Consider the following 23,888-nt stretch of genomic DNA (forward strand, 5'->3'; position numbering starts at 1 on the left):
GCTGAAGGGTTTTAACATTGAGTTGTGATCCTCTGCATAGTCATACTCTACAATACCAACCACCTTGGTAGGAATCCATTGTGCAACAGAGACACCAGAAGGACCAAGGTAAACTGTATGTATAATTCAAACCCTTTAGTTTAGTTCTGTTAACTTGCTTAAATAATTGGATCCATTGCTATAACACTGAAAGATTTCACATTATGCATGGTGGCTCACTGCTGGGTGCGTCGATCTCCTATCCTGTCCATCTTATACTTCATAAATGCACAATAGCCACCTTATGGTTTGCTGCACAGTAACATTGAGATCTCATGATTTAGCATTGTTATGTTTTCTAAAGCAATATTGTGATTCTTTGGCATTCATGACAGTCTGCCAAATTATGGTGATTTCATGCCTATCACACAGCAGTTCAAATTGCCATGGTCTCATTGGCTCAATACAATCTCATAGGCATATCATGACAATTCTGCTATGATATTTGCATATGGTCGAAAGTCACAACTATATCATGACCAAATTACCATGATTTCATCTCATCCTCATTACATCTAGTTAGGTTGGGTCGCCATTTCTATTTCTTGTCCAACATTACATATCATCTCTTGTCTATCTGACACAGTCCCCAATCTCAACAGTTGCTTCTCCATTATATTCAAGTTGAGAAGTGTATCCGCGGTTCATTAGTATAACATTACAGTGCTTATATTCTGCAATTCCTCTACACAACGTGTCTCATCCATGTCTCCCATTATTTCAAGAATGATGAACCGAGTGGATGTATGAAATAGTTCCTTCCATAATAAATGGGCTCCATTGATATCTTTAGATCTCTGATCTGCCATTTGCCCCCGGATGTATGTTGACTCGTTTAGAATCTCATAAGGCCAGCATTCACATACGTTACAGTGTCTTGTATTGAAAAACTTCTTTTGCTGTGGGAGGAAGGGTCCATTGATTGGTATATATTTTTTTTGTGGCCCTTTTTGAATCAGGTAGAAAGCAATAAGATTTTCAGTAGTTATATCTAAAACTACCTCCAATTTCGTATTTCCTGTAGCATGGCCACATTGGTTTGCTGTTTATCTTTTCCCCCTTTTTTCAGCACAATGCATTCAATATCATATATATTGTCTGTTGGTCATGCCCTGCATCTGTATATTGTTTGTCACCATCCATTGCAATAGCATAGCACCACCAAGTATATCATTACACCATCTTCCACCTCTTTCCTACTACTATACATGCATTACAGGCACACAGCCCCTTACCTGCCACCTTCACTTCCCATTATCACTATGTTCCACCTACACTTAGCATAATTCCCATATTATTCCAGCATACATTGTAACTTAATGCAGGCACCATCTGTGTCCAATCTCTGTACAACTTCAAACTCACTAAATGCCACAGTCCATTGTCTTCATCTCCCACTTTGTTTCACCTAGTCCATCACTGATGCACACAGCTTTTGCACCTTCTTCATCTGTGCCATTGCTCCCTGCACTTAAAATTCACCTTTTATCATTCTTCACTTATCATCTCCAGCGCAACTTATTGCGTTTCATCTTCAATTTCCCTGTTCGCCACCCCATTCTCATAATACACAACAACATTTACCTTTGTTGCCACCTTTCACAGCAACCCCTATAGCCACCACATCCCACTACCTTATTCACCTTCACTTCACTATTCACAGTGTGTTGTTCATCTCTTATCTCTTCTCATCTTCTTCCACTAGCATTCACCTCTCACAATGTATTCCTACATATATATATATATACATATATTAGCATATATGTGTGTGTATGAGTGTCTCCAATACAACATCCTATATATATTTTCTATTCCATTGTATTATATGAACTTCCTCATTAAAGCATAGGGTATACATTCATTCTTCAGTAGAATCGACATTTTTAGGTATGTCTTTAGTTTTAATATAGCATTTTTTTTATTTATTATTTTTCCTATTATCTTGCGCTAACTTTGCCTTTTGCAGGAAATACATGGAAAATGCAGTCCTCTTCTTAGCTTAGAAATTCTTTATTTAAGTCAATGATGTAATAGTTGGATGATCATGAGAAATTTTATATTTCCCAGCTTTTAGATATAATGAATGAGCATTTAAATATCATAAATTATTTGTTTTCATATTTTTGCCTTTATTTTTCCAAAATCTCACAATGGTGAAACACGAATGGCACGTGCACCATTTCGTAAGAGGTAATTAATCCTAAGTTGATGATTTACATCAATGGCCATAGTCAGGATGTAAACAAAACTTAGTATTTTTATCTTTTATAAAATAACACTGGATCCACACTGGATCCTTTTCAAAATTCATCATATTTTCTTTAAATATTTTCCTCTTTTATCAGAGTTTTGCTTAAAATTGATTCAATACATATATCAATGGCCATAGTCAGGATATATTGAGAATTAATTTCATTTTAAACTCTATAAAAGCACCAAAATATATTTCTATTCTTCAATTGAATTGAAATATGATTATTACATAATACATTCAATGACCATAGTCAAGGATGTATTATATTTTCAATCTTATTTTAATTCATTTAAAGAATGAAATATGCTTTTCAAAATCAATTTTCAAATTCTTTAAATTCATTTCATCATTTAGGATAGAATTGCATTATATTTTCCAAAACCCTTTTCCAAAACTCCAAGTAATCTCAAATATTTTTCTTCAAATCTCTATTTTAATTCATTCTTCTATTTTATTTCAAAGATTTAAAATTTCGATTTCAAAGTCCAAAATTGACTTTAAAATTTTAAAATTCAATGTTATATTCAAAATTCCATTTTCAAATTCAAGTCCAAATTCGAAGTTCAATTTAACTTTGAAATCTCTGATTCATCTTCTGATTCCAAAACTCAAGCTTTTAAATCAACTTCATTTCACATTGAGTCTTGATCTTCAAAAATTCAAAATCAAAGTTTGAGATTGATTCTAAATCTCAAAACTCAAGTCTTTTTTTTCTAAGTTTTAAATTCAAACTGGGTTTTAAAAAACCCAGATCCATCTTCAAAGTCCCATTTGGGCTTTCTAAATCCATTTTAGGATCCAGAATCCAATTCTACTTTGGATCTCGGACTTCAGATCTACAATCCATTTTAGGATCCAGAATCCAACTTCATCTTGGATCTCAAACTTCAGATCCAAAATCCATTTAGGATCCAGAATCCAATTCCATCTTGGATCTCAGACTTCAGATCCAACTCCATTTTAGGATCCAGAATCCAACTCCATCTCAGATCCAAATCCATTCTAGGATCCATAATTCAATTTCATCTTGGATCTTAGACTTCAGATCCAAATTCCATCTTGGATTCCAAATCTTGGATCCAATTCCATTTAAAACCCAGAATTCAACTTCTTCATTGGATCTCAGATTTCAGAATCAATTCCCATTTAGGATTCTAAATCCAGAATTAAATTTCATCTTGGATTTCAACTCTATTTAGGATCCAGACTTTGGATTCAAATTCCACCCTAATTTTAAATTTTAAATTCAATTCCATTTCAAACTTTATCTCTAAGTTCAAAGTCCATCTTCTGACTTTGAAATTTTCTTCCTTTTCCCTTTTCTTTCATCTTCAAATCATTCTTTCCAAATTTAAAGATTTATTTTCCCAGCTCTGATTATTTCAAAGACTTAGAACTTCAAATCCCTGATCTATCTCAAGTTCTAAGTTAGATTCAATCATTTCTTCACTCCATTATCAAGTTCATCTCAGAACACTTGGAGATTTCCAAAACCATTTTTTGAAAAGAGCATACATCCTCGCATTGCACAAGCATGCTTCTTTGTGCATTTAGACTTAGGATAAATTCTTAGATAATATTTAGGCAAAGCAACAAGTCATAAATTCGATCCTTGGTTTGATTACCCCTGGTAAAGGCGCCAAGAACGGTCAAACCTCGTACCGACGAGCAAGCCTCATCTCCCAAGTTTCCCGCAAATATTTCAAAACGGAGGCGAGTAATTTTCTAAATATTTTTCAAATCAAGGTCAAGCGAGACCCCGCAAAAGAGTTTCTCTTCTTTCTTCTTTTCTTTTCTCTTCTCTCTTTTTTTTCTGTCTTTTCATTTCTCCCTTCAAAAAGGAGGAATAGAGGTCAGAAAGGAAAAAGAGAAGGAAGAGAGAGAAACACCAAGAGAGGAAAAATTTTACGATGATCACAGGGCCTGGTCACGCCGTGACCTTGGCCAGAGTATAGCTGGGCCAGTCCCAAACACGTTGGGACTGGGCTGAACTGAAATTAGCTAAAAAAAAGGGGGTGGCGGCTGCAGCGCACCAGCCGCTGCTTGCATGCACTTAAAGTGGGTGCCAAAGGAGCTGGGTGTATGCTGGACGAGCCCAGCTCAGTTCAGTGCACCCCAGCAAGGTTCCATGTCCACGAACACACCAGCAAGCCCAACAGTGTGAGAGGAAAGCATAACAAGGCTGAAGTTAAGAAAAGGAAAATATAAAAATATGCACATGAGATAAAAACTGAATTTGCTCTTGAAAAAACAAAAGGAAGCTGATTGTAAATAGAAGCAACAAACCCATGAATGCAGCTATGGTGATTTACAATTGAAATGAAAGCATAACCAAGCTAATCCACCGAGAGAGCATGCATGCACGGATGCATTGGCTCCTCGGCTTCTTGAAGTACCGAAACCATGTGTACAACGAGTTGAATCTTCACCTTGGTGCTTGAAAGAAGAAGGTAAGTGGTTGCTCTTCACGTCAATGGAGTTGCACTCCCACGATTGGGAGGAAGAGGAAGTGAGAGAGGAGAGTGTGTGGGAGAGAGAATGAGAGAGAGAGAGAGAGAGTGAGAGAATGATTTTTAGAAAAATCGCCCCTCTAATGGGGGGCTCTATTTTTCCTAAGGGCTTTAAATGTGGTTGGGTTGAGATGGAGGGTGGAGGATCACCCTCCAAGATATAGGGCTGGGGTGGATCACGGTTTTCCACTGCCGCCCATCTCCACCATACGTTTCCAAGTATTCAAATCTTCTTTTAAATTTTACAAGAATGCCATGGGGCTGCCGCCCCATGCATCCAATGTGGTTTTTTCTAATCTAATGATGGCTCTTCCCTCTTGGGAAGAGCCCTTGGGATTTCCCTTGAATCCCAAGGCATGCACTCAAGGCTCCACGCATTCCCCAAGAGGGAATGACACCCCTCTAATGCCATGCAAGATCTCCTTATACTACTTTTTGTCATATCATTATTATTATTTTTTATTTTTAACTTGATTTGGGAAGGGCCAATCGTGGCCCTCCATTTATGAGTTACTAAAGTCTCTTACGAGACTGCCACTAACCTAGCTGGTCAACGTGACCAGCTGGTTTCATGGCCATGGTTGTGGCGCCCCAAACCCCGACTTTGGAAAACTAGGAAATCTCTGTGGATTTTTTTTTTGAAAGGTTTAAGTAGAAAACCAACGGAAAGCAGGTGTGAGAAAAACAACAAAGCCGCAAGTTTGGGCGGCCACCACAGGTGAGTGCAATAAGTAACCAACAATGTAACAAAAGTGTAGCTACAAAGCAAAAAGAAGAAACATCCCAACAGTATAAAGAGTTTTCAAAATATAAGTACAAGTCTCAAAATAGGGATTGCATCCCGAACAAAATCCCAAAACCCAAAACCCAAAACCACTAGGTACAAGAACTGTAGGTCAAGTGTGGGTCCTTCGAGCCTCCACCGTGTAATCATCGCATCCACACTATACTTGTTCGTCACCTACATCTCCATAAACGGGGTCAGTCATCTTGCGAGGTGGTGAAGAAACAACCACAAGCAGTTATATATCATATAAAAAGGAAAGCAGTAACAAAACTATGTGAACACCCCAAATTTTCCAAAGAAATCCAAAAATTCCTTCTTTGCCGCTGACCTCTGTCATTTGAATAATTGGGCAAATTTTTAATCAAAAATTCCATTCATTTCTCGGATTCGCTGGAATCCAAACTCATTCTTCATTCCAAATCCATTTTCTGAAGAAATTTTCCAAAAATAAACTCAAATTCTTAGTAAAAGCCTTCTTTGGTAAATATTTGTAAAATTTTGTAAATGACCTAGAAATCCCATAAATTTTTATAGTTTTTGTTTTCAAAAATACAAAAAATGTAGAAAATTTCAAGAAAAAACAAAAAAATAAGAAAACAGCTTCCTAAAAAGCACCTTTTGAAAATCGAGTTTCATGAAAAACACTTTTTTGGCAAAATTTTGTTAAAAACCCCCTCTTTGTAAAATCTTGAAAAACAAAAGGTCCCCTTTTGCAAAACTGTTTTTAGGGTTTTTCTTTGAGGACCTTTCGTAAGAAGGCCAGGAGAAGGGCGCCTCTCTCCCTCTCTCAAACTCTCCTTTATCCCACCAAACTTCCTGGAAGCATCCTCCATCGCCCTCCGCTCATCTCCAACCGACTACCTCTCGAACTTTCCTTCTCCCCTTTTAAAAGGAGCACACAGAGCTCCCGATCTCCATCCATCTTCACCCTACCATCCTTCTCTCTCACGATCCGCCTTCACCCCACAACGCTCCTGATTCTTCTTCTTCTTCACCTTCCTATCTCCCCTGGTTATCCTCTAGTAAGCAACAAAAAAAATCAGTTACTTCTGCCATCACAACCGATTATCCCCTTTCTTCCTCCCTCTGGGGCTTCCCCTGTAAAAGCAGAAGAAGGATCTCTCTGCAAAAACGCGGCAGTTACTTGAAAGAGACCATATCCTCTGCGAAAGTAGGTAAGAACCCCTTACTCACCTCCAATTTTCTGCAGATATTCCTTTATATTGTTATTTTTTTTTGTTCTTCTTCCAGCATCTCGTTTCTTTTTTTTTTGTTTTTTTGGGTTTTTCCCCATTAACATACCACTGAGGGCTTCGGTTTGCTTGTAGAAACACCGACCCCTCTCATGGAAGATCAAAGGGATCACCATGTTCTTACATTTCTTTGATTTTATTTTTTTTATTATTTATTTCAGAACTCCTTTTTCGCATATAATCCCTGTTCATATTCCTAAATCCAAAACTGCTCTATAGCAATATATCATCTTCCGTTTTTATCATTGTCATCCCCATTATATCATTTTATTAATACTTTTCCGTGCCTCATGCTCTTGCACACACTTGTGCATCTTCATTTTTTTTTACTATACACTAATCTCTGCTTCACAGGTGTGTTTGTTACATTTTTTTTAGTATCCCACGATACACCTCTCTTTTTTTTATCTACATCTTCTCTTTCTTTTTAGTCATTTTGATGCTTTACTTTATGTGTTCACTTACTTCATTGTCGATCTGTATAATATGCTGGTTTCAATCTTGTTAAATCAAGATTTTCCCCTTTTCCAGCCTTTTCACCTTGGTTTACTTAAGTTATTTCTTACTGAAAGCACTAGAATCTGATGCCGTTGGGTAGTTGTGGTGGCCCAAGAATAGTTGGCTGGATCCTATGCACCAGGATGTCAATTTGCTTTAACCTGATGATGATGAAGGGATCTCCTGTGCCAATATTATCACTACAGATAAACCAGAACTTCAGCAGGCGTCTTTTCTTCATGGGCTAGAGCATTAATTTTGTTTAAACCATGGATCCAACAGTTCGTTTATTCAAATCACTTACTGTTTCACTTGATTTCATTTTTGTTTGTCGATCTAACCCTGATCTATTTGTTTCATTATGATAGTCCTCTTTATTCTCTTTCCTCCATTATTTTACCTTTCTGGTGATCTTAAAATTGTCTAGTTACATTTTTTTGTTATATATTTATCAATCCCTTGTTTCTAGTTTAAATCACATATCACGTATGATCTCTTGTTGATATCATCAATTTCTAGTTTCTAATTTATTCTTGATTTTTGATCTCACGTTATACATTCACATTACATGTATGTGATCATTGGTTTTTTTTTTTTGCTGAACATATATGCAAATGGATGGAAATGGTTTTGAAAGCCTTGGTGAAGCAAATGTGACAACTTAGACTGTTTCGGCTTCTGGTTGTCAATGAGGATGGGGAAGGTGATACTTCACCATGTTTAGGAAAATGCTGGTGAAGAACATGATTGTCTAATAAAACTTGTTTTAAGCAACTCTGTCAGAAATTTTAGTATTCAGATCACTAACGAGTTCTATTGTCTAGAAATTTCCCCACTTCCTGTTGTTTTATAAATGTTTCAGTTGATCGATGAAGGAAGTCCATCGTTCATTGAGATATATTTTATTGTGTCCAACAAGCTCTGCTTCGCGCATGCACAGGAAGAGCAACTAAAGGCCCCTGTGTCACCCGTGGTTGACTCATTCTAAGGGAATGATACTTGGTCCCTGAGTAAAGTTTCCTACGAAAGGGTTTGTCAGAATTTTGCAATTATTTGTGTTAATTCAATCGAAATCTTTGCCACTAAAAGCCTGTTTAAAACCTTGGCTGCTGTTTGAATGACATTAATATTGGGGAGTCTGTTGAAAATTTTGTTTGAACCTGGTGATTAGCAACTTCGAACTTGATATAAATGTTAATATTATTGTTTTTTTTTTAATCTGTGTGATCATCACAAAATTTTTCCTCTCTTGTGGTTTTCTCTCTCTTCCTCCTCTTTTTCATTTCTAGCCTCTATTTTCTTCTTTTTGAAGGGAGAAAATAGAAGACAGAAAAGAAGAGAGAAGAGAAAAGAAAGAAAGAAAAGAGAGATAGGAACTCTTTTGCGGGGTCTCACTTGACCTTGATTTGAAAATATTTAGAAAATTACTCGCCTTCATTTTTGAAATATATTGCGGGAAAAATGGAGAGACGGGATTCGCTCGTCGGTATGAGGTTCGACCGTTTCTGGCGCCTTTACCAGGGGTAATCGAACCAAGGATCAAATTTATGCCTTTTTGCTTTGCCTAAATATTATCTAAGAATTTATTCTAAATCTAAATGCACAAAGAATCATACTTGTGCAATGCAAGGATGTATGCTCTTTTCGAAAAAAATAGTTTTGGAAATCTCCAAGTGTTTCTGATGAATAGAGTGAAGAAATGGTTTCTAACTTAGAATTTTAAGATTTAAAGTTCTAAGTTTTTGGAATAATCAGAGCTTGGGAAAATAAATCTGGACTTTGAAAGGAATGTTTTGAAGATGAGATAAAGGATCAGAAATAAAATCTCAAAGTCATGATTGGACTTTGAGTTTAGAATTTTGAATCAGGGTAAAGATGAAATTTAGAATGTAATTTGAATTTCATTTGTAAAGCTTGAAATTGGAGAAATCCAAATAGATTTGAGAGATGAAATTGGTTTTTGGAATTTTGGGAATCTAAACTTGGATTTTGAAATCTGGAAGAAATGGAATTGGATTTAAGAATTGGAAGTTGAATTCTAGATCTTAAAGATGGAATTGGATCTGAAATCTGAGATCCAAAAAAAGTGGAGATTGTACTTGGAAATCTGGATCCAAGTTGGGATTAGGATCTAACTTTGGATTTGAATTCTGAAAGTCCAAATTGGACTTTTGAAGATGGATCTAGGTTTTGAAAACCCAGATTAAATTTAAAACTTAGAAAAAGACTTGAATTTGGAATCAATGTCAAAACTTGGATTTTGAAGATGAGAAAATAAACTTGATTTTGAATTTGAAATCAGAAGATGAATCAAAGGTTTCAAAGTTAAATTGAACTTTGAAAATGGAATTTTAAGATATTAAATTGAATTTGAATTTTGAATTTTGAATCTTGACAATGAATATGGAATTTGATTTGAGAATTCAATTTTGAGTATACAAATGAATTTCAAAGTCAAATTGGACTTTGAATTTGAAGCTTGAATTTAAAATTTCAAAGTTGATTTGAATTTTGAAGTTCGATTTGGAAATTTTGAAGTTTTGAAATGAATTTGAAATTTCAAAGTCAAATTGGACTTTGAAATCGAATTTTGAATCTTGAAAATAAGATAGAATTGAATTTAAATCTATAGAATAGAATTGATTTGAGAAATGAAGAAAGATACTCAAAATCACTTGGAGTTTTTGAAAAGAAATTTTGAAAATATGATGCAATTCTATCCTAAATGATGAATGCATTTAAAGAATTTAAAATTGGATTTTGAAAAGCATATCTCATTCTTTAAATGAATTAAAGTAAGATTGAAAATATAATACCTCCTTGACTATGGTCATTGAATGTGTTATATAATAATCATATTTCAATTCAAGTGAAGAATAAAATATATTTTGGTACTTTTATAGAGTTTAAAATGAATTTAACTCTCAATATACCCTGACTATGGCCATTGGTATATATATTGAATTAATTTTAGATTAAACTCTGATAAAAGAGGAAAATATTTAAAGAAAATATGATGAATTTTGAAAGGGATCCAGTGTGCATCCAGTGTTATTTTATAAAAGATAAAAATACTAAGTTTTGTTTATATCCTGACTATGGCCATTGATGTAAATCATCAACTTAGGATTAATTACCTCTTACGAAATGGTGCACGTGCCATTCGTGTTTCACCATTGTGAGATTTTGAAGAATAAAGGCAAAAAGCATGAAAACAAGCAATTTATGACATTTACAATGCTCATTCATTCTATCTAATGCAGGAAAATGTACATTCTCATTAAGACCTAACTTATTACAATACTCAAAATTGAAAATACAACTCCCAAGTAATGACATTTTCCACATATTCCCTGCAAAACACTTGGTTAGTATAAGATAACGGGGATGTATAGAAAGCAATTTATAAGGATATCATATTGAACCTAAGAGGCAACCGATGAAATATTCATGTACTAATGAAAAATACAAAGCAAATAACAATTTTTTATACTGGAATTATGTATGGAATGAGTATTAGGATATATATATATGTAACATCCTAAATGTAATATCCTAAAATAAGGGTGAACCTAAAATGAGCTTATTTTGAATGACACCCTTAGTTTGGTTAGCACACATGTACATACCCTCTAAATGCAAAATATAAGGCTTAAATGATGCATCTGGGTTAACGGAGGAATCTATATCTAAGAAATGATGTATATTAATGGCCATTATGCAAAGGGGATGAATGAAGTGCTGCTGATATACACAACACGGAGCACACAGATTGCAGCTGGATATTTGCAACAGTGGATGCATGATGGTGATCATGTGCTATAAATGAGAGTGCACTGCAGCAATGGATGTGGGAGATGGGAAATGTGGTGACAACCTAGGGTATACATGTGGTATATGCAGTGACAATGCATTGATGTGCAGGAGGTGGTGATGGGTAACAGTGCTACAATGTAATAAAGATGTGACTGTGCTTTTATTTATGAAAGTAACATATATGATATATAGAACATGCACATGATGAGGCTACAGTAGCCACGAGCTGCTGTAAAGGTTAAAAATTTGCTCTAAAGGTGAGAAGTCACAACAACCATGGGCTGTTATGAACCTGAGGTTATAAATAGTCATGGAAATGGTGTTGCTGAGGGAATGGCATTGTGCCAATGGTGAATGAGTGTCTTGTGGATGCTAAGGTGGTATGTACAACAATGTTTTACGTGACTGTAGGTGTAAGAAGAAGCATAACAGTGATTTTGTATTGCTGTAGGTTAAAAGAGATTACAGTGATACTTTGCATCATTATAAATGCAAGGAAAAGCACTTGCTGTAAGTGCAGAAAATGAAGATCACACATAGGATTATAATGACTAGTGGTACACAAGGTAGTAGGCCTGTGTGGATACCGCTTGATAAGGTATGGGCATTTCTATTAGAAGATCAATAATTTTTCAGCAGCAGACCCTATGTCATCTGAATCTCTATTGAAGTGGCTATCTCTATCAACGACGACCCTTTATGTAACTGTCCCAGCCGCCTCTCAGGTAACATCCTTTGTTACTGTGGGTGATCACCTTAACTGTCCATCAGTTGAATCATATTTTTGACAACGACAATTCAATGAAGCTATTATGTAAGTTAGAGGTATATGATTACAGAATAGAGATATCAGAATGGCACAAACAAACTGAGTTATCAAAGAAACTTCTATTTATAAAGAACTACATGCCACAACATATGCCTGCTAATCTATACATAAAATCTAAACAGACTGCTAGGATTAACGATCAAAATTCATATTTATACTAAATAGAACATTGGGAATTCAGAATATCAGACTTACCGGACAAGGAGTGCCTTTTACAAGCCTTAATAATTGCAGAGAAGCAGAATTTGATGGCAATCCTAACTTTGGAAGTTCTGTGAGCAAATGTTTGACGCCCTCTCTTTATATTTTGGCCACTAACCCCATTAGAATTCTAAAATAACCGAACAGACTCCTCGCTGATCAGTGGAGGTGTACATCGTTGTGATGGGGCACAGCTGGAGCTTGACTTGCTAATGGAACATTTCTCGCATGAATCCTCCTGCTTCAACACCTTTCGGGCAAAATGACCATCCTTGGCAGTAGGAACAATAACCACACCGATCGATTCATCATTCGATTCAAGTTTTCTTTATTCTTCTAATCTGATTCCCATATTGAGGAGTTTCATTTTGGTTCGGCACCTGTTACAAAACATGTTAGAATTTAGGCCCAAATAAAATAGTGAGATAATGACAAGATAGGCCATAAATCCCATCTGCCAACGAGATAACCTTCATTGCCATGTCAGGCTAAGACTTGACCAACCCTTTCATAATCCCCATAATCCCCATCCGATCTCTATACTTATGTTGCAACTGATTAAAAGAAAGGAAAACCTTCACTGTGCTAAAGCAAGGAATAATATGTATTAATATTCAAAGGACTAAGCATGGTTTTTGCACAAAGCAATTTCCTTATCTGAGGGGACGACATACAACAGAGCATCATTGTTCCTGACAAAACTCGGGTAATCAGCACATAGATTCTATCATTTCCCTCTTAAACAGATGTTCATATTAATGGTCAATTGGCCAATCTGATGCTTAGAATGGGAGCAAATATGTTTGTAAGTTAACTCCAGATTTCATAAGCAAATGTCATCTCGATTACAATTGATATTTAGCTCACCATACAGGGAAGCTTTCCCTGTAGATTCTATACAACCTATTGCATCAGTGTTGCTCAATTTCAACTATGAAGTTAAACCGGTGGATAGTGATGAATCACAGTGGTAGTGACAATGATATCATAAACAGGCGTTAATATGATAGTACTAATTTAGCAGAAAGGAAATCACAAAACAAAAAAAATGTTAACTGGGGCTACTAAGATCACTAATCTCAGAGTCATTAAGTAAATACAAATACATATAGATCAAAGAATGAAATTCGATCTTCACCAAGAAATGAGGGAGTGGTCGCGGGAGCATCCAGTGTTCCTCTGTCGATCTCCCATATATGATAAAACATAGAGGAAGCATAAAAGGGATGATGAGTCATGCATTATGAACAAACGGGTGACAGATGAAGGCATGAGTGCTAGTGGGCTCTACAACACAGATACAGAGACTGGTCGTCAACAGCTCAATGCCATCAATGGACTTCATTGATATCTTCTGAGATTTGCATCAATCTCGCGATGTCCTAGAGCATGCTCGTAGGACATATGGGTGACACATTAATGAATTGGGTTGAGGGATTCATGACTGATGGAGCAGAGATACTAGCAGAATATCTTCTGCAAAATGGGTTTCTCACCATCGGTCGACAGCAGCAGACCAGTGGGTTTCGGTGCAGGTTCATTGGTGAATTATCAGCACTGCAAAAACCATGTTCCTCCTTTTAACAATGTCCAAACTTGAGTTAATAACAAAACAAGCAAAAATGTAATCGATAAACGATTCACAAGATCAATTTTCTCTCAAAAAAAAATAAAATAGAGAATCGAGGTGGAGTAGATTATCAAAAGAAGAAATGGAATTGAAAGATAATCAAACATCAAAATAAGGACAGGTTATTCATGGTATATGTAGAAGATTAGGATCATAGGGATTCAGGTAACCATGGTACCCCGATAATGGTTATTCCCCTAATGATGGGAACAAATTTTCAGAGATTTGCACAATATAAACCGAATTCAGAAAAACAAGGATGATATTCCCAACAAGAACGCAAGAAAATTTTGAAAACCATGAAGTTGGCACCATTAAAGCCAGAATCACGATTAACCAGAGAGCGAAATATAGAATCAATAAATAAATAAAAATAAAAATAAAAAAAACAGGATAAGGGATGTCAGAATTAATGTCATTCCTTTCATTGTAGCACCAAGGGGAGGGTTTTGATATTGCTTAGAAGAAACCCAACACAACTCCAAAGTGCGTTAATGGAGGTAAAAAAAGGAAGAAGAAGCAAAACGAGAAAAACAAAAAGAAAAAGAATTGAAAACAAAATCATAAAAGCAAAAGAAAAAGGAATGAAATAAGACAAATACAGGAACGAAATTGAAGTTCAGGAAAAGCAAATGAACCGGCGATGCCATTGCGAGGCATCGTCGGTCGTCAATACGCGAGGAGGGATGGAAAACCCACAATCCATAGAGATAACTAATAGGAATCTGAACGTAGATGAAGAATTACCTTGTTTTGCAGGGGCTTTGAAGGAGGGAGGAGAGGGATTTTGCACAAAAGGGAGAGGGAAAAGCCTCCTTCAGCAGCCCATAGGGGAAGCCGATCAGAGAGAACGACGTGTAAGAAATGAAGAGGATGCGGGGGTGAAGAGGCGGTGGAAGGTGAAGGTTTGCCTTTGCCGATTCTTAAAAAAGAGGAAGAAGAATCTTGAAGGGAGATTCGTTAGTGATGGGTGGAGGAGAGTCGCCTGGGTGGTTGGCGATGGAAGGTGATATGCGGGTTTGCCATGGAGGGTTCGGGCGAGGAAGGTTAGAGAAGAGGCGCCGTAACCCTCTCTCTTACGAAGGGTTTTCGTAAAAACCCTAAAAGGATAGATTTACAGAGGGGGGCCTTTTATTTTCGGGTTTTTACAAAGAGGGGGCTCCCTAACAAATTTTACAAAAAAGGGTGTTTTCATAAAACTCGATTTTCAAAAGGTGTTTTCAAAAGGTTATTTTTGTGTTTTTTTTTTCTTTTTTCTTTTTTCTTTTTTCTTATTTTTTTTTGTTTTTTTCTTGATATTTCTACATTTTTTTTGTATTTTTGAAGACAAAAACTCTAAAAACTATAGAATTTAAACTAATTTTGCAAAATTTCAAAATATTTACAAAAGAAGGGTTGTTTTTGAAAAATCAAGGTTATTTTGGGGAAATTTCTTCAGAAAATGGGTTTTGACCCAAGTTTTTGAGAAAATATTTGAATTTTAAACCTCGAATCGAGGAGTATAACACGATGGATCCAAACGAATACCGGACAAACTGTCTGAGCCTTTCAGAAGGTTATTTTGGTAATTTTGAGAATTTGATAAAAAATTGGATGACAAAGCTCAGATTTGGATTTTGACAATGGATCTGGATTCGAAATCGAGTCAGATATATAAAATGAATTTAATTTCAGTACAATTTGAGAAATACAATGGAATTTAGATTTAAAACTGACTCAATTATTCAGAAAATGGGGTCAGGGGCAAAAAGGAAATATTTACAAACTTTTGAAAAATTTGGGGTGTTTATAATCAGTGATCTGATTCTCGATTCAAGGATCGGGGGTCTTAATTTGTCGAACGTCTCAAATACCAGTTAGTGCAGAATCCTCCTGAATTACTGAACAACAGAGTTCAATCTGTTATATCAAGCTCTGATCACAGGAGCCAAGCTGCAAGTCAAGTCGTGGTGATCAGGTACGAGCCATTTACCCATCTTATCTACTGCTTGAAATTTTCATATATGTTGTGTGATGTTTTCACTATCAATTGATCTCTAGTACACATGACTATTGCATTCACATATTAACTTGTATAAAGGTTAGTATTGATCCATCCCCTGCGAATGGCACTATCCACCCATTTCAGCATCTACATACCTTTGTTGCGTCACCTTACCTGTATCCCCTACAACAACATCTCAGGAATTCCATGAATTCATTTCCAGCTACCCAAGAGTTGCCCATATGGCCACCCTATGTGGCTGATATCCTCTGTAATTCTATCTCTATGATAGCCCTGCCCACAATAGCCATCTGCTACATGTCACCACATCTCATCACATCAGCAAATTAATGGTATGTCCCAGCCATCTGCATTTTCTGCAAGTGGTACTGTTCACCATAACAACACCACTTGTGATCCCTACTGCTGTATCTACAGTAGGCCACCCACCATCCTTCACCATACAACACCTTTGCTATCAGCATCTTCCCAATCACTTCACCACTCACGAACATCAATAGCCTCGATATAGTGTCTCTAGGACACCTTGCTTCCGCACCATAAAAGCCAATCTATGCAGAACAAGTAGGATAAAACTCAACATCTGTACATCCATATTCCTCATTTATCAAAAATGCTTTCCCCGGAGGCCATAGATAAGCTATAGCAAGGACCAAATCCATATGGTGCATGTTTAAACATCCCAACAGGTAGATAGGAATACTGTGAGATACATTCATACATCCTTAAGATGTCTCTCTCTTAAAGAATCTGCCATCATTCAGTCATCATAAAGGTGAATGAATCCTGTGTGTACCTATAGTCTTGTATACATAAACTCCATATACTCGATGCTTGAGAACACACTTTACCATCATTATGGTGTCTGGGTAATTACTGTAAATGAGAGTTTTGCAAGAGTCCTTCTTCACTGAAGTTCTGTAAAAAAAAAACTTGTACCAGATGTATTATTCTATTTTATCTTGGTGTCTGTTGATATATGAGAGTTTCTTGTAAATTGGAAACGAGACATTCATCATGCACAGGCACACACACACACGCTCAAACCAAATGTACAATTTCATACAATATGCATAATCAAACTATGTGCTTGTGTAGAGAAAACTTAGCTGTGGATGTCTATAAATCACATCCGCCTCATCATTCTTGACTCTACTGATATCGGAAGATGCAATCATTCTTGCAATATTGGTCATACATATGATTTTAATATACCTTGGACATGTTTTACAGGCTATTGCAATTATATTGTTTTATATACCATTGTACCATTTCTCCTTCAAATTACTTTTACTAGGGATGTGCACATTATATATACATAAATTGTGTGTACCTGTACGTCAGGCCCATAGTCATCACGCACTTTTTATTATATATACAGCCAACACATCCACCCAATTCATTCATTACTAAATATATATTTCACTATCAAATACCCCATTTCTTGTGAACTTCCATACACCATCACATCAATACACACCTCCTTCACTGCTTCCACCTATGCTCAGCACCTTGCTGTGTTTTCACAGTGGTTCATGATGAACCATTGTGACTTCTTTTTCTCTATGGTAGTTCAACAATGGACTACATAGTGGCTGTGTTTTCACAGTGGTTCAGAACGAACCACTGTGCCTTCTTTTCCTTTATGGTAGTTCAATAATGAACTACCATAACTGTTGTGTTTTCATAGTGGTTCACATTGAACCACTGTGTCCCCTTTCCTCTATGGTAGTTCATCAAGAACTACAATAGCTGCCATATTTCACAGTGGTTCACAATGAACCACCGTGTCTCTTCCTTTCTATGGCAGTTCATCAGGAACTACCACATTTCATGATGGTTCACCTTGGACCATCCTGGCTCTTGCTCTCATCCATTGCATATACCCTCTCACATATAGGCTTTCGTTTGCTTATGGCATTGCCTATATATATATACATATATGTATGTGTATATATATACAATACATGTATATTTTCTCATAATATGCCATGTGCATCTTTCTTTTAGCATGATGTAGCATCTTAAGTTAGCATAACCATCTGTATTTTTATTCGTAGCTTAATTTCTTCCATTTCCTTTTATCTTGGCTTGGTGCTAACTCTTCTTTTTTTCGGAGGAATCTCTAGAAATGTTGATTTCCTTCTTAGATTAGGATTTCAAATTCAATTTCAAGGTTGTAATAATCAAATATTAATGAGAATCTTATCTTTTCAAGCATAGATTAGAATGTATGAGCACATAAGATTATCTGTTTCATATCATTTTCATCTTATTTCTCAAATTTTTTTATCACAAATGGGAACACGAATGGCACGTGCATCATTTTATAAAAGGTAATTAATCCTAAGTTGATGATTTACATCAATGGTCATAGTCAGGATGTAAACAAAACTTAGGATTTTCATTTTTTATGGAATAACACTGGATCCACACTGGATCCTTTTCAAAATTCATCATATTTTCCTAAATATTTTCCTCTTTTATCAGAGTTTAGTTTAAAATTAATTCAATACATATATCAATGGCCATAGTCAGGATATATTGAGAGTTAATTTCATTCTAAACTCTATAAAAGCACCAAAATATGTTTGATTCTTCACCTGAATTTAAATGCGATTATTATATAATACATTCAATGACCATAGTCAGGAGTGTATTATATCATTAATCTTATATACATTCATTTGAAGAATGCAATATGATTTTCAAAATCTAATTTTAAATTCTTTAAATTCATTCATCATTTAGGATAGAATTGCATCATATTTTCAATTTTTTTTTAAAAAAACCCAAGTGATTTTGAATATCTTTTCTCAAGTTTTCTATTTTTCCAAATTCTATCTCATTTCAAGGCTCAATTTCAAAGTCCAATTTGACTTTGAAATTTCGAAATCATTTTTCATTCAAACTTTAAATTTTCAATTCAAATTCAAAATACGAACTTCAAAGTTCATATTAACTTTGAAGTTTCTGATTCATCTTCTGATTCAAAATCAAGCTTATTTTCTTATCTTCAAAATTCAAAGTTTGAGATTGATTCTGAATCTCAAAATTTAAATCTTCCTAAACTTTAAATTTAATCTGGGTTTTCAGAACCAAGATCCATCTTCAAAAGTCCCACTTGGACTTTCAAAATCCCAAATCCCAACTTAGGATCCAGATTTCCAAGTGCAATCTCCACGTTTGGATCTCAGACTTTAGATTCAATCCCCATTTAGGATCCTAGATCAAGAATCCAACTTCACCTTGGATCTCAGACTTCAGATCCAAAATCCATTTTAGGATCCAGAATCCAATTCTATCTTGGATCTCTGATTTCAGATCCAAAATCCATTTTAGGATTCAGAATCCAATTTCATCTTGGATCTCAGATTTTAGATCCAAAATACATTTTAGGATCCAAAATCCAATTCTACTTTGGATCTCAGACTTAAGATCCAAATTCCATCTTGGATCTCAGACTTCAGATCCAAATTCCATCATTGGAACTCAGATTTCAGATCCAATTCCCATTTAGGGTTCTAAATCCAAAATTCAATTTCATCTCGGATTTCAACTCTATTTAGAATCCAGACTTTGGATTCAAATTCCATTTTGAATTCCAGATTCTGAATCCAAATTCCATTTAGGTTCCACATTTCAAATCCAAATCCATTTTTAGATCCCATCTGGATTCCTTAAATCCATTTCTACTTTTTATACCATTTGGATTTCTTAAATCTCATTCTGATTTCAAACCTCGAATCTAGAATTCCATTCCATTTCAAATATTCATTTCTCTCCTAAATCCAGGTTCAAAATTCAAAATTCAAAGTCCATTTCTGACTTTGAAACTTCCTTTCTTTTCCTTTCATCTCAGCTTCAAATCATTCTTTTCAAAATCTAGATTTATCCTCCCAAACTCTGATTATTCCAAAGACTTAGAACTTCAAAACATTTTTTCCTAATCTATCTCAAGTTCTAAGTTAGATTCAACTATTCAGATATCATTTCTTCATTCCATTATCACATAAATCACTTGAAAAATCTCAGATTTCCAAAAAGTGTTTTCTCAAAAAGCATACATTTCTGCATTTGCATTGCACAAGCATGATTCTTTGTGCATTTAGGTTTAGAATGAATTCTTAGACAACATTAAGGCAAAGCAAAAAGGCATAAATTCGATCCTTGGTTCGATTACCCCTGGTAAAGGCGCCAGGAACGGTCGAACCTCATACCGACGAGCGAACCCGTCTCCCAATTTTCCAGCAAATATTTAAAAAACGGAGGCGAGTACTCTTTAAAATCTTTTCAAAAATAAGGTCAAGTGAGACCTTCGCAGAAGATTTCCTCTCTCTCTTTTTTCTTTTTTCTTTTTTCTTCTCTCTTGTTTTTTGTCTTTTATTTTCTCCCCTCAAAAAGGAGGAAATAGGGGTTAGAAAGGAAAAAGAGAAGGAAGAGAGAGAAATACCAAGAGAGGATTTTTTTTGCGATGATCACAGTTTTGGCGACCGTGATGGGACTCGTCTTCGTTCAGTTGAATCTATGCCTTTGCTTTGATTTGATATTATCTAAGTCTTTATTCTTCAAATGTCAGCTTCATTTCTATGCAAACCTTAGGAGCCTAGACTCTGTCCCAAGCTGACATCATTGCATATAAGATCTAAGTATGGTTTGGTAGGACCATATTAAGGAGATTATTCCATGTTCACATTAGACTTAGGTCTGAAACATAACTCTCCTCAATTCTAGGGATTGAATATGCAAGTGTATGCTTCTCTTTATTTTAAATCTATCTCTTTAGGACTTGCATTAGAGCCATCTGATTTTCTGCATGTTGAACATATTTTTGAAAAAAAATCCTACCTATATTGTGCCGGTCTTTACGTTGCTGGGCTGTCTCACTGAACCATAGTTTGAGAGAGAGCCTCACAACTGGGTCACTTATTTGGGTTCGCACCCCCCTACCACGTACCTAAGGGACATAGTCCGAGGTATATCGGTAGGTGCTTAAGGATGTTGGGAAACCATTACCTTAGAACCAGAGAAATATCTTTATGCCACGTACTTCGAACTTCGGCTTGAGTATATCGACGCATCTTGAATGAAATCAGATGATCTGAACCTTAGAGTTAGGATTAAGGTCCTACGAGCCTTTTCAAAATTTTCATTTAGAGTCAGCTTCTAGGGAGTGCTATTATGTGCATCATTGCTTGTATAATTTGATTCTTTTTGTAGATATTATCTTATAAAATCCTATTATAAAACCCTGGATATTTGCTTCAAAATTTCTTCTATTTTCCAAAATCCAAGATTGTATATTTCTCATTCTTTATCCTTTCATGAATTTTCAAAACCCTGGATATCCTTTTTAAAGTCTTCCTCTATCTTTCAAAAGTCCAGGTGTATTTTTCTCTTTTCCTTTTGATTTATTTAATTTCTTTTGATCCTGCCTGCAATTTTTTTTAAAATATTCAAATCTTGTCATCCATCTTCAAAAATATGTCTTTAAAATTCTATCTTCACATCCAAGATCCCTTTTTGTTGAGAGATCTCTTTCTTAATTTTTTTTTCACTCTCTCTTCCTTTCAAAAAAATTCTTGGATCTGAACCCTTCATTTATTCTTCAGAAAATACCAACATTCCAATCATGGTTCAAACGAGAGCAGGGAAAAGGGCAGCTCAACAACACAATGACAACGAAGTGGAAGAGATGAACTCTTCCTGGTTATCCCGAAAACATGATTCAGATGAAGATGATGTCGACCCGACGATGTACAAAATCTTTCAAAAGATGATGGCAAAAATGATGTCCGAGCAAGCTGGGGCAGGTTCAAAGAAAACATCCTCTAAAACCAAGGTCAAAAGGAAGCCAGTGAAGAAGCATGTCAGGATCAGCAAGAAGAGGGTTCAGCAGGACAACACCTCTGAAGGTACAAAGTCAGGAGAGGAGGATTCCGAGGAAGAATAGTTTGTGTTCGTCTTGAGACATCTGCGACAACTCAAGAAGGTGGCAAAGGAACCTGAATCAGTCAACAAGACTAAAGATGGGGTTCCGACGGAAGACTCAGTTCAAATATTGACGAAGATGGTCAAAGACCTACAGATTCGAGATAAGGGAAAGAGGGTATATACCAGACAGAACTTCTACCTTGGTTTAGATGGGGACAATAGCTTGGAAAATCTCCCCCGAAAATTTATTAAGTTCGATGGGTCCGAAAATTCAAAGGCCCATCTCGCCATGTTCTTCGCTGAATGTGCCAGATTCAGTGAAGACAATCGGGCCCTCTTCTTGTGCAAAATGGTACGCAGAGCATATCAACCTCGTTGAGCTGCAAAATTTTGACAAGGTTGTTAATCTGTTTGTAGAAAGGTTCATGTTCAATACTGAGGCACTGCCAACCCTCAATCACCTGTATAACCTGAAACAAGAAGATAAGGAAAAGGTCGTAGACTTCATTCGAAGGTGGAGAGATACCTCCAACAAGATGAGAACCCCCATTTCAGAGGAGCATGCACTCCAAGTCATTCTGAACAATTTTTCTCAACCTCTCAGAAGCCTCATCTCCACTTACCCATCAAAATCATTCATAGAGCTTATTGAACGAGCTGAGTGGCTCGAGATGGGGATGGACAATGGAAATTATGAGGGCATCACTCTCGTCAAGAGCGGTCAAGACCTAAAAAAGAAGGTGAATTATACATTCTCGGCTAACTCTGGGGGCAGTAGCAGTAAGGATAGCACGAACAAGCAGATGGGGCAGCGAGAGGAACCCTTCAAGAAGAATGACAAGCCAGTTCCATCCAAGCAGAAGGAGAAAATAAAACGTGAAGGGTGGGGTTATGACCGCCAATTCACTGCTCTGGAACAGTCCCTTGAACAAGTTCTGGAGTATATGTTGAGCAAAGATATGATTAAACTTCCAAGAGTTGTTGATCCCCCGGTCTCCCTGGGAAAATAGAAGGACAAGTTTTGCAAGTTTCACCGAGCAGTGGGGTACGACACAGAACACTGCTTCGTCCTAAAGAATATCATCCAGGATTGCATTGATAAAAATCTTCTGATAGAGGACGAAGATGAAGAGCAACCCGCTGTCCTAACCAAGCCTTTCCCGGACCACTCCAAGAACTAGGGATGCCGAAGTTTCTCTGTTTTTCTCCTTTTTCTTAGTAGTCATCTTGTAGGGGTAAGTCAGCCCCAGTCTTCTGTGATCTCTTTTTATCACTTGTAAATATCCAAGTTTTGTTTTCAGTCATTACTTATCAATGAAATGGCAATTTCCTTCCTATTTTTGATGTTCAATTCTTATTTCTTTCGCCATATTGGGGCATCTTTTATTGTTAAAATTACATTTATTCTTCAAAATATTCTTTTGCCATCAGATTCCGAATGAGGGCAAATTCTGACATCATCCATGAGAGAAATGATATTACCTATGAGGATTTTTCCAAAAATCATGAAATTTTAAAAGTCTTCGTTATGATAACCAAAAAGTTCAAATATTTTTAAGCCAACCTTTGTCAAAAATCAACCCTCGTGTTGATTATATTTTAAAAAATCAACCCTCGTGTTGATCATATTAGGTTTCAAACCATTGCATTGAAAGATCAACCCTCGTGTTGATCATATCTTTCAAAAATAGGTTTTCGAACCATCGCATTGAAGAATCAATCCTCGTGTTGATCATATTTTCAAAAATAGGTTTTTGAACCATTGCATTGAAGAATCAACCCTCGTGTTGACCATATTCTCTAAAAATGGGTTTCAAATCATTATATTCAAAGATCAACCCCTGTGTTGGTCTTATCTTCCAAGATTGGTTTTAAAACATTATATTCAAAAATCAACCCTTGTATTGATATCATTTTCAAAATCGGTTCTAAAATCACTATTTTCAAAAGATCAGCCCTCATGATGATCTCTCTTCAAAATCAATCCTCGTATTGATCCTTCTCCAAAAAGATTAGCTCTCGTATTGATCATTCTTCAAAATCAACCTCAAGGTTGATCCTCTTTTCAAAAATGATTTTCTCATAAACATTCTCATCTCATTTTAAAGATCCCACATACAGGCAGGATCAAA

This window comes from Nuphar pumila, chromosome 10 (genome assembly GCF_984573655.1).
Source record: "Nuphar pumila chromosome 10, dmNupPumi1.hap1.1, whole genome shotgun sequence".
Classification (NCBI taxonomy): Eukaryota; Viridiplantae; Streptophyta; class Magnoliopsida; order Nymphaeales; family Nymphaeaceae; genus Nuphar; species Nuphar pumila.